We start from the raw sequence: 8,133 nt of genomic DNA, 5'->3' as shown, positions 1-8,133 counted from the left end.
ACCATCCTTAAAGACTGCCGTGATTGCTATTTTATGTAAGTCAGATTTGACAGCGTGAGCTTCCTTAACTGAATTAAGACACCTAACTACAATGGCGCTGATTGGACCCCATGGTAGTAAGGACCAAGTGGCAGCACTCAATCAATAAAGACAAGGTAGGCGTGGTTACTGTAACAGCGGATTCAAAACAGCAGATTCAAAACAGTAATCAGAATAGCCTGACTTGTACTGACTTATGGTGTTGGCTAATTAGTCGCGGTGTCCCTAGAAGTGAAATAGATATGAAATCTACTAAATATTTACTTGATCTGTACAAGTGGAAGAATTCTAGGTCAAATAAATGGCTGTCTAAGTCGAATCACTAGAATAGAGTCATGGCTCTCAATCAATTCCCAGACTTGAGCCAGTCTTGAATGAAAGGGAGGCCAGGTCCCCTTGAGGAAGGACCCCACTACACTGCCAAAAATTTTTACTCTTAATCTGTCTCCCAACTTTCCCCAAAGGAATCTATGGTCTTTTACGAGAGTGACTGTTCACTGGGGAAAGGAAATAATCAGACTTTTCAGGGATTACTGGACACTGGCTCTGAACTGACACTAATTCCAGGAGACCCAAAATGTCACTTTGGCCCAGAAATCAGAGTAGGAGTATATGGAGGTCAGGTTATTATTGGAGTCTTAGCTCAGGTTTGTCTCACAGTGGGTTCTGTCTGTCCCCAAACCCATCCTGTAGTCCTTTCCCAGTTACAGAATGCATAATTGGAATAGATAAACTCAGCGACTGGCAGAACCTCTATATTGGATCCCTGACAAGTAGTGCAAGGGCTATTATCATCAGAAAAGCCAAGTGGAAGCCTTTAGAACTGCCCCTACTTAGGAAAATAGTAAACCAAAAGAAATACCACATTCCTGGGGAGATTGTAGACATTACTGCCACGCTCAAACTTAAAGGATGCAGGAGTGGTGATTCCCATCACATCCCCATTCAACTCACCTATTTGGCTTGTGCAAAAACAGATGGATCTTGGGGAATGACAGCGATTATCAGAAACTTAACCAGGGGGTGACTCCAATTGCTGCTGCTGTTCCAGATGTGGTTTCATTGCTTGAGCAAATTAATATCTGGTAGGAAACTATTAATCTGGCCAATTCCTTTTTCTCAATTCCAGTTGTGAAGGAACACCAGAAGCAGTTTGCCTTCAGCTCGCAAGACCAGCAATACGCCTTCACTGAAGTACCTCAGGGGTCCATCAACTCTCCAGCTGTATATTATAATTTAGTCCAGGTTGATTACATTGGACTGCTTCCATCACGGAAAGGGCAGCATTTTATTCTTACTGGAATAGATACATACTTTGGATACAGATTTGCCTCGCCTACCCTCAATGCTTCTGCCAAAACTACCATCCATGAATTTATAGAATATCTGATCCACCATCATGATATTCTACATAGCATCGCCTTGGAACAATGGACTCACTTCACTGCAAATGAAATGCGGCAATGGGCCTATGCTCATGGAGTTCACTGGTCTTATGTTCCCCATTATTGTGAAGCAGCTGGTTTGATAGAATGTTGGAATGGCCTTCTAAAGACACAATTACAGCACCAGCTAGGTGACAATACCTTGCAGAGTTGGAGCAATTTTCTCCAGGAGGCTGTATATGCTCTAAACCAGTGTCCAATATATAGTGCTGTATCTCCTATAGCCAAGATTCATGGCCAGGAACCAAGGGGTAGAAATGGGAGTGTCATCACTTACTATTATCTCTAGTTACCCACTCACAAAATTTTTGCTTCCTGTTCTGGGGACCCTATGCTCTGCAGGCCTAGAGGTCTTAATTCCTAAGGGAGGAATGCTCCCACCAGGACACACAACACTGATTCTGTTGAACTGGAAGTTAAAAATGCTACCCAGCTACATTGTGCTCCTCATGCATCTGGATCAACAGGCAAAGAAGGAAGTTACTGTATTGGCTGGTGTGATTGATCCTGATTACCAAGGAGAAATCAGATTGATATTACTTAATGGAAGTAAAGATAAGTGTCTGGAATACAGGAGATCCCTTAGAATGTCTCTTAGTACAACCATGCCCTGTCATTAAAGTCAATGGAAAACTACTGCAACCAATTCCAGCATGACTTCCAATGCCTAGACCCTTCAGCAATGAAGGTTCAGGTCACCTCACCAGACGAAGAACCTTGACCAGCTGAGGTGCTTGCTGAGGGCAAAGGGAATACGGAATGGGTGGTGGAAGAATGTAGTTCTAAATACCAGTTATGACCACATGACCAGTTGCAGAAATTAAGACTGTAATTGTTACGAGTATTCCTTCCTTGTATGCGTGCATCAAATATTTTTGTTTTCTTCACTTATATACTTTAAGGTGTAAATGGGGCTAGTGTGTTTTCAGTTGTACACATTAGTTGTATTATATTAGGTTCAAGTATGACTTTGTAATTGTCTTTGTTTAGAGATTGTGTATGGTTTAAGGAGATATGTACAGGCGCCAACTTGACAAGGGGTAGACTGTGATGGTTAAGATTGTGTGTCAACTTGGCTGGGCCATGATTCTCAGTGGTTTAGTAGTTCTGTAATGATGTAATTTGCCAATTATATAATGATGTAGCTCCCCTCCATTTTGTGATATAATGTAATCACCTCCATGATGTGATATGATGTGATTAGCCAATCAGTTGTAAGGGAAGTTTTCTCGGGGGTGTGGCCTGCATCCAATATATATGGACATTCTGGCAAAGCTTGCTGGCTTTTTCTTGCTCTGGATTCATCTCATTGTCATTACTTGAACTCTGGTTCAAGAGCTAGTGGCCTGACATATTGCCTGCCAATCTTGGGATTCATCAGCCTCTGCAGCCTGCAAGCCAGAAGCTTCCGTCTTAAGCTGTCAATCTTGGATTCATCAGCCCCTGCAGCTACATGAGTCAGGAGAAGCCTCCAGTCTGACTCTTGACCCATGGACTTGGGACTTGGTGGCCTCTACTACCACGTGACCCATTTTCTTGAGATAAATCTCTCTTTATGTATATATATATACACGTTTCATTGGTTTTGCTTCTCTAGAGAACTTTGCCCAAGACACGCAAGAAACAGCAAAGGGTGGGGGAGACATTTATGGATGTGAAGATGAGCACAGGCACCTTGGTTATGACCACTTGGAAGCAAACATGTTATTTGTAGGACAGAGTCCCATGGATCAATATACAGACACCCATCTATGAACCTTGTCTGTGCAACCTGCCTACTACACCTCCTATGCACTTATTTTACCTATGGGCACATAATTTGCTGCTCTGGCTGTTTCCTATCCTGGGGACCCTGGAGAGTGGGTGCCTCCCATGCTAGTGGAACCCAGTTTTCTGCCCCAGAAACAGCACTTCTGAACCCATAGTTCCAGACCCTTGGTGGTTTGGGAGATGGACCCATGGGACACAGTGGATGAGGAAAACCCAAAAGACTCCCTAGGGCCAAGAGAGCATCCACTGCCTTTCTGGCTACTGGAACGCTCTCTCAGGTACCCAAGGGCTAGGGACTGCCCACCTGCCTTGGCTGCAACCACCCACCTTGGCTGCACCTCCAGCCATTCAACCTTGCGTTGTTGGGTCTGGGTGGTAGGGACAAGAACGGGAGAGGGAGGCCCTCTTGCACACTCCCTGATGACTCACCACTCAGCGTACTTCTATTCATTTGGGCTCAGCCTTCCTTCCCACAGTTACCTCACCAAAGATAGGAGGGAGCAGAGGGGGAGAGGAGCCAGAGCAGAGGGGAGAAGGTCACAAATCAGACCAGCGGTCAATGGACCGAGAAGCATGGAGCCCAGGACATCACGGAGGGAACTCCCAGAACCTGGAGGCTTAGCCAGGGGGCACGGGGTGCAGGGAGGCTGAGGGGCCAGTTTGGGGCCACTGTCCATGCTCCTGCAAGAGGCTCTTTGGGCAGCGAGGTCTTGCTGAAGCTTCTAGTTTCCAAGTGAACGCGTCCCAGTCGAAACGCTGGCCTTGTTTGAGACCTTCTTACACAGTATGGAGTCCCCAGCTGGTACAAAGTGTTAATGTGCTGGGCTGCTAACCAAAAGTTTGGAGGTTTCAGCCCACCGAGGGGCTGCCTGGAGGAAAGGCCTGGCGATCTGCTTCTGAAACATGAGCCACTGAAAACCCTATGGGGCTCAGTTTTACTTTGATACACAGGTATTGACACGAATCTGAATTAAGGATACAGCAACTAGATCTACAGGGTCTGAAACTTCCCCTCAAGAGCAAGGGGTGAACTGGGCCACTCCCACACTCTGACTGAGGCCAGGCTGTCCCTGAAGCTCTGAGGCTTGCAGCACCCGTTTCTCAGGGGATGGGCCCAAGTCAGAATCAGTCTTGCTCTCTTTTAAGAGATGCTGGTATCTTCAAATCCTCACTTGTAAAAGAAATTTCTTCAGTTGCTATTTGAAATCCCAACTAATGGCAGTCCTAAAAGATGTAATTCCCCTGCATGTGAAGAGAGGTTGAGAGGAATGGGAGGTTTTCTTGGGGCAACATCCCTTTACACTCACCTCGGCTCCAGAGCACAGTTTGAAAAAGATAACGCAAAAAGAGATAAAAGGAACTGGAATATTCAAAGAGCTAAAAGGAGGATAGGAGGGAAGAAGAGTACCTGAAAAACAGTACACCAAGTAGAAGGACCCAGAGAAATGACCACCAAGGAGGACGCCAAGCAGCTGCAGCACTTTGAAGAACACAGAAGTCTGATGTTCCACTGTTTGCTAGATGGTTATTGCTTACGAAGCACTGAGTTTCGGTTTACAGTGATGAAAATTTTCACTGATTAAGGGTAAGGGTTGCACAATCTACTGTAATTGCTGTCAATAAGTTGTACACCTATAAAAAGTTTCCCTTCTCTCCCACCCCTGGTAACCACGAATAAACTTTGATCTCTATACGTTTGTCTGTTCTTGTCTTTTTTATATAAGTGAGGTCATACAATACTTGTCCTTTTGTGATTGACTTTTTTCACTCAGTATAATGTCTTCAAGCTCAATCCATGTTGTATCAAGACTTCATTTCTCTTTCTGGCTAAGTAGTATTCCATTGTATGTATGTACCACATTTTGTTTATCCTTTTATCCATTAATGGTCATTTAGGATGTCTCCACCTTTTGGCTATTGTGAATAGTGCTGAGGTGAACATTGATGTACATATGTCTGTTTGCATCACTGCTTTCAAGTTCCTTGGGTATATTTCTAGCAGTGAAATTGCTGGGTCATATGGTAGTTCCATTTTTAGTTTTTTGAGGAACTGCCACACTGTTTTCCACAATGGCTGTACCATTTTGCATTCCCACTAGCAATAGATAAGCGTTCCAATTTCCCCACATCCTCCACAACATTTGTTGTTTTCCTTTTTCTTTTTTAATCTTAGCCACCCTAGTGGGAGTGACATGGTATCTCATTGTGGTTTTGATTTGCATCTCTCTGATGGCTAATGATGTTGAGCATCTTTTCATGTGTTTGGTGGCCAACTGAATACCCTCTTAGGTGATACGTCTATTTAAGTCCTTTGCTTATTTTTTTATTGGATTATTTGTCTTTTTGTTACTAAATTGTTGAAGTTATAAATATGTATTTTGGTTATTAGTTCTTATCAGATACATGGTTTCCAAACGTATCCTCCCAACAGGTGGCTTGTTTTTTCACTTTTTTGGTAAAGTATTTTGATGAACAAAAGTTTTTAATTTTTATGAGTTCCCATTTATTTAATCTTTTGCTGTTGGTGCTTTTGTTATATGAGATAATCCATTGTTGGGTATGTTGTAGCCAAAATTTTTTTCCCAGTCTGTAGGTTCTCTTTTTACTCTTTTAGTGAAGTCTTTTGATGAGCGTAAGTGTTTAATTTTTAGGAGCTCCCAGTTATCTAGTTTATCTTCTAATGTTTTTGCATTGTTAGTTATGGCTTGTATTGAATTTATGCCATGTATTAGGACCCCTATGGGGAAGTTCTACTCTGTACTATACGGAAGCTATGAGTTGGAACCAACTCAATGGCACATAACAACAACATCAGGGCCCCTGGTGTTGTCCTTATTTTTTCTTCCATGATCTTTATCGTTTTAGGTTTTATATTTAGGTCTTTGATCCACTTTGAGTTAGTTATTGTATATGGTGTGAGGTATGGGTCCTGTTTCTTTCTTTCTTTCTTTTTTTTTTACAGATGAACATCCAATTTTTCCAGCACCATTTGTTAAAAAAGACTATTTTCCCCATTTATTTCTACTGTAACCTTTATTATTTCTTTTCTTCTGGTGACTGTGGGCTTCCTGTTTCTCTCTCTTTCTAATTGTTCAAGCTGTAGGGTTAATGTTTTGACTTTAGCCCTTCCTTGTTTTTTGATGTATGAGTCTACTGCTATAAATTATCCTCTGAGCACTGCTCTTGCTGTGTACCAGAGGTTTTGGTAAGACACGTTTTCATTCTAATTTGATTCTTGGAATTTTTTCAGATTTCACTTATGATTTCTTCTATTACCCATTGGTTTTTACGTAAGGTGTTACTCAGTTTCCACGTATTTGATTTTTTCCTTGCTCTTCCTGTTATTGATTTCAATTTTTATAGCCCTGTGATCAGAGAAAACACTTTGTATTATTTTGATGCTTTGGATTTTATTGAGACTTGCTTTGTGGCCTAAAATGTGGTCTCTTCTGGAGAATGATCCATGTGCACTGAGAAAAAATGTATACTTTGCTGCTATTGGATGGAGTGTTCTGTATACGTCTATGAGGTCAAGTAACCAACTTTTGTGGCAATTAGGTCTTCTGTATCTTTTTAAAGTTTCTTTCTGATTGTTCTGTCCTTCAGCTAAAGTGATATACTGAAGACTCCTACTATTATTGTGAAACTGTCTATTTCTCTTTTCAGTGCTGTTAGAGTTTGTTTTATGTACTTTGATGCCCTTTCATTGAGTGCAGATATATTTATTATGATTATGTTCTCTTGGTGGACCAGCCCTTTAATCATTAATAATGTCTTTCCTTATCTTTTATGGTGGATTTTGCCTTAGAGTCTGTTTTATCAGAGATTAATATCGCCACTCCTGCTCTTCTTTGGTTATTGTTTACTTGATTTTTTTTCATCCTTTGATTATTAATATATTTATGTCTTTGTGTCTAAGGTGTGTCTCTTGTAGACAGCTTATTGATGGGTCACTTTTTTTTGATCAGTTCTGCTACTCTCTGTCTCTTTATTGGTACATTTAAGCCATTTACACCCAGTGTGATTATCAATATGTATTTGTTTACTGCTGTCATTTTGTTGTGTGTGTTTTTTTTTTTTTTTGGTGGTGAAGATTTCTTTATTCCCCTTAATTTTCTGCAGTGATTTCATTTTGTTTGTGAATGTTCTTTTCATTTCTTTTGTTGTTATTGATTTTGTGAATACTGAGAATTTGTGTTTTTCTTCTTTTTTATTTTGATGATTAGATTTATTAACTTTCTTAGTGGCTACCTTGAAATTTACCTTTATCTTCCTAAATTTAAAGCAGTCTTTTACTTCTTGATATCTCCTTGATTTCCTCTCCTTATGAAAGTTCTGTAACTACAACATTTATTCCCTTTTTTGTTTTGACATTGTCATCTTTACAGATTGATGCCTCTGGCTCCCTGTTTTCAGTCTTTTAGCTTTGTTTTATTTTTGAGAATTCTTTATCAAGGTTGGTATCTGGCTGATACTGACCTGTGTCCTAATCTCAGGTTGTTGTCTGATGTTGATGATCCTCTATCCAAAGGACTCCCTGTAATATTTCTTGTAAGTTTTGTCTGGTTTTTAAAAATTCCCTTAATTTCTGCTTATCTGGAAACATCCTAATTTTGCCATCTTATTTGAAAGACAGTTTTGCGGGATATATAAATCTTGGTTGGAAGTTTTTTTCTTTTAAGGTTTTATATATGTTATCCTGTTGCCTTCTTGCCTGCATGGTTTCTGCTGAGTAATCAGAGCTTAGTCTGATTGTTTCCCCTTTGTAGGTGACTTTTAGTTTTTCCTGAGTTGCTCTCAAGATTCTTTCTTTGTCTTTGGTTTTGGCAAATTTGATCATGATATGTCTTGGTGACTTTCTTTTGTGGTCTACCATGTA

This window comes from Trichechus manatus, unplaced genomic scaffold, assembly GCF_000243295.1.
Source record: "Trichechus manatus latirostris isolate Lorelei unplaced genomic scaffold, TriManLat1.0 scaffold00120, whole genome shotgun sequence".
Lineage (NCBI taxonomy): Eukaryota > Metazoa > Chordata > Mammalia > Sirenia > Trichechidae > Trichechus > Trichechus manatus.
Note: the sequence above shows the minus strand (reverse complement) of the source record.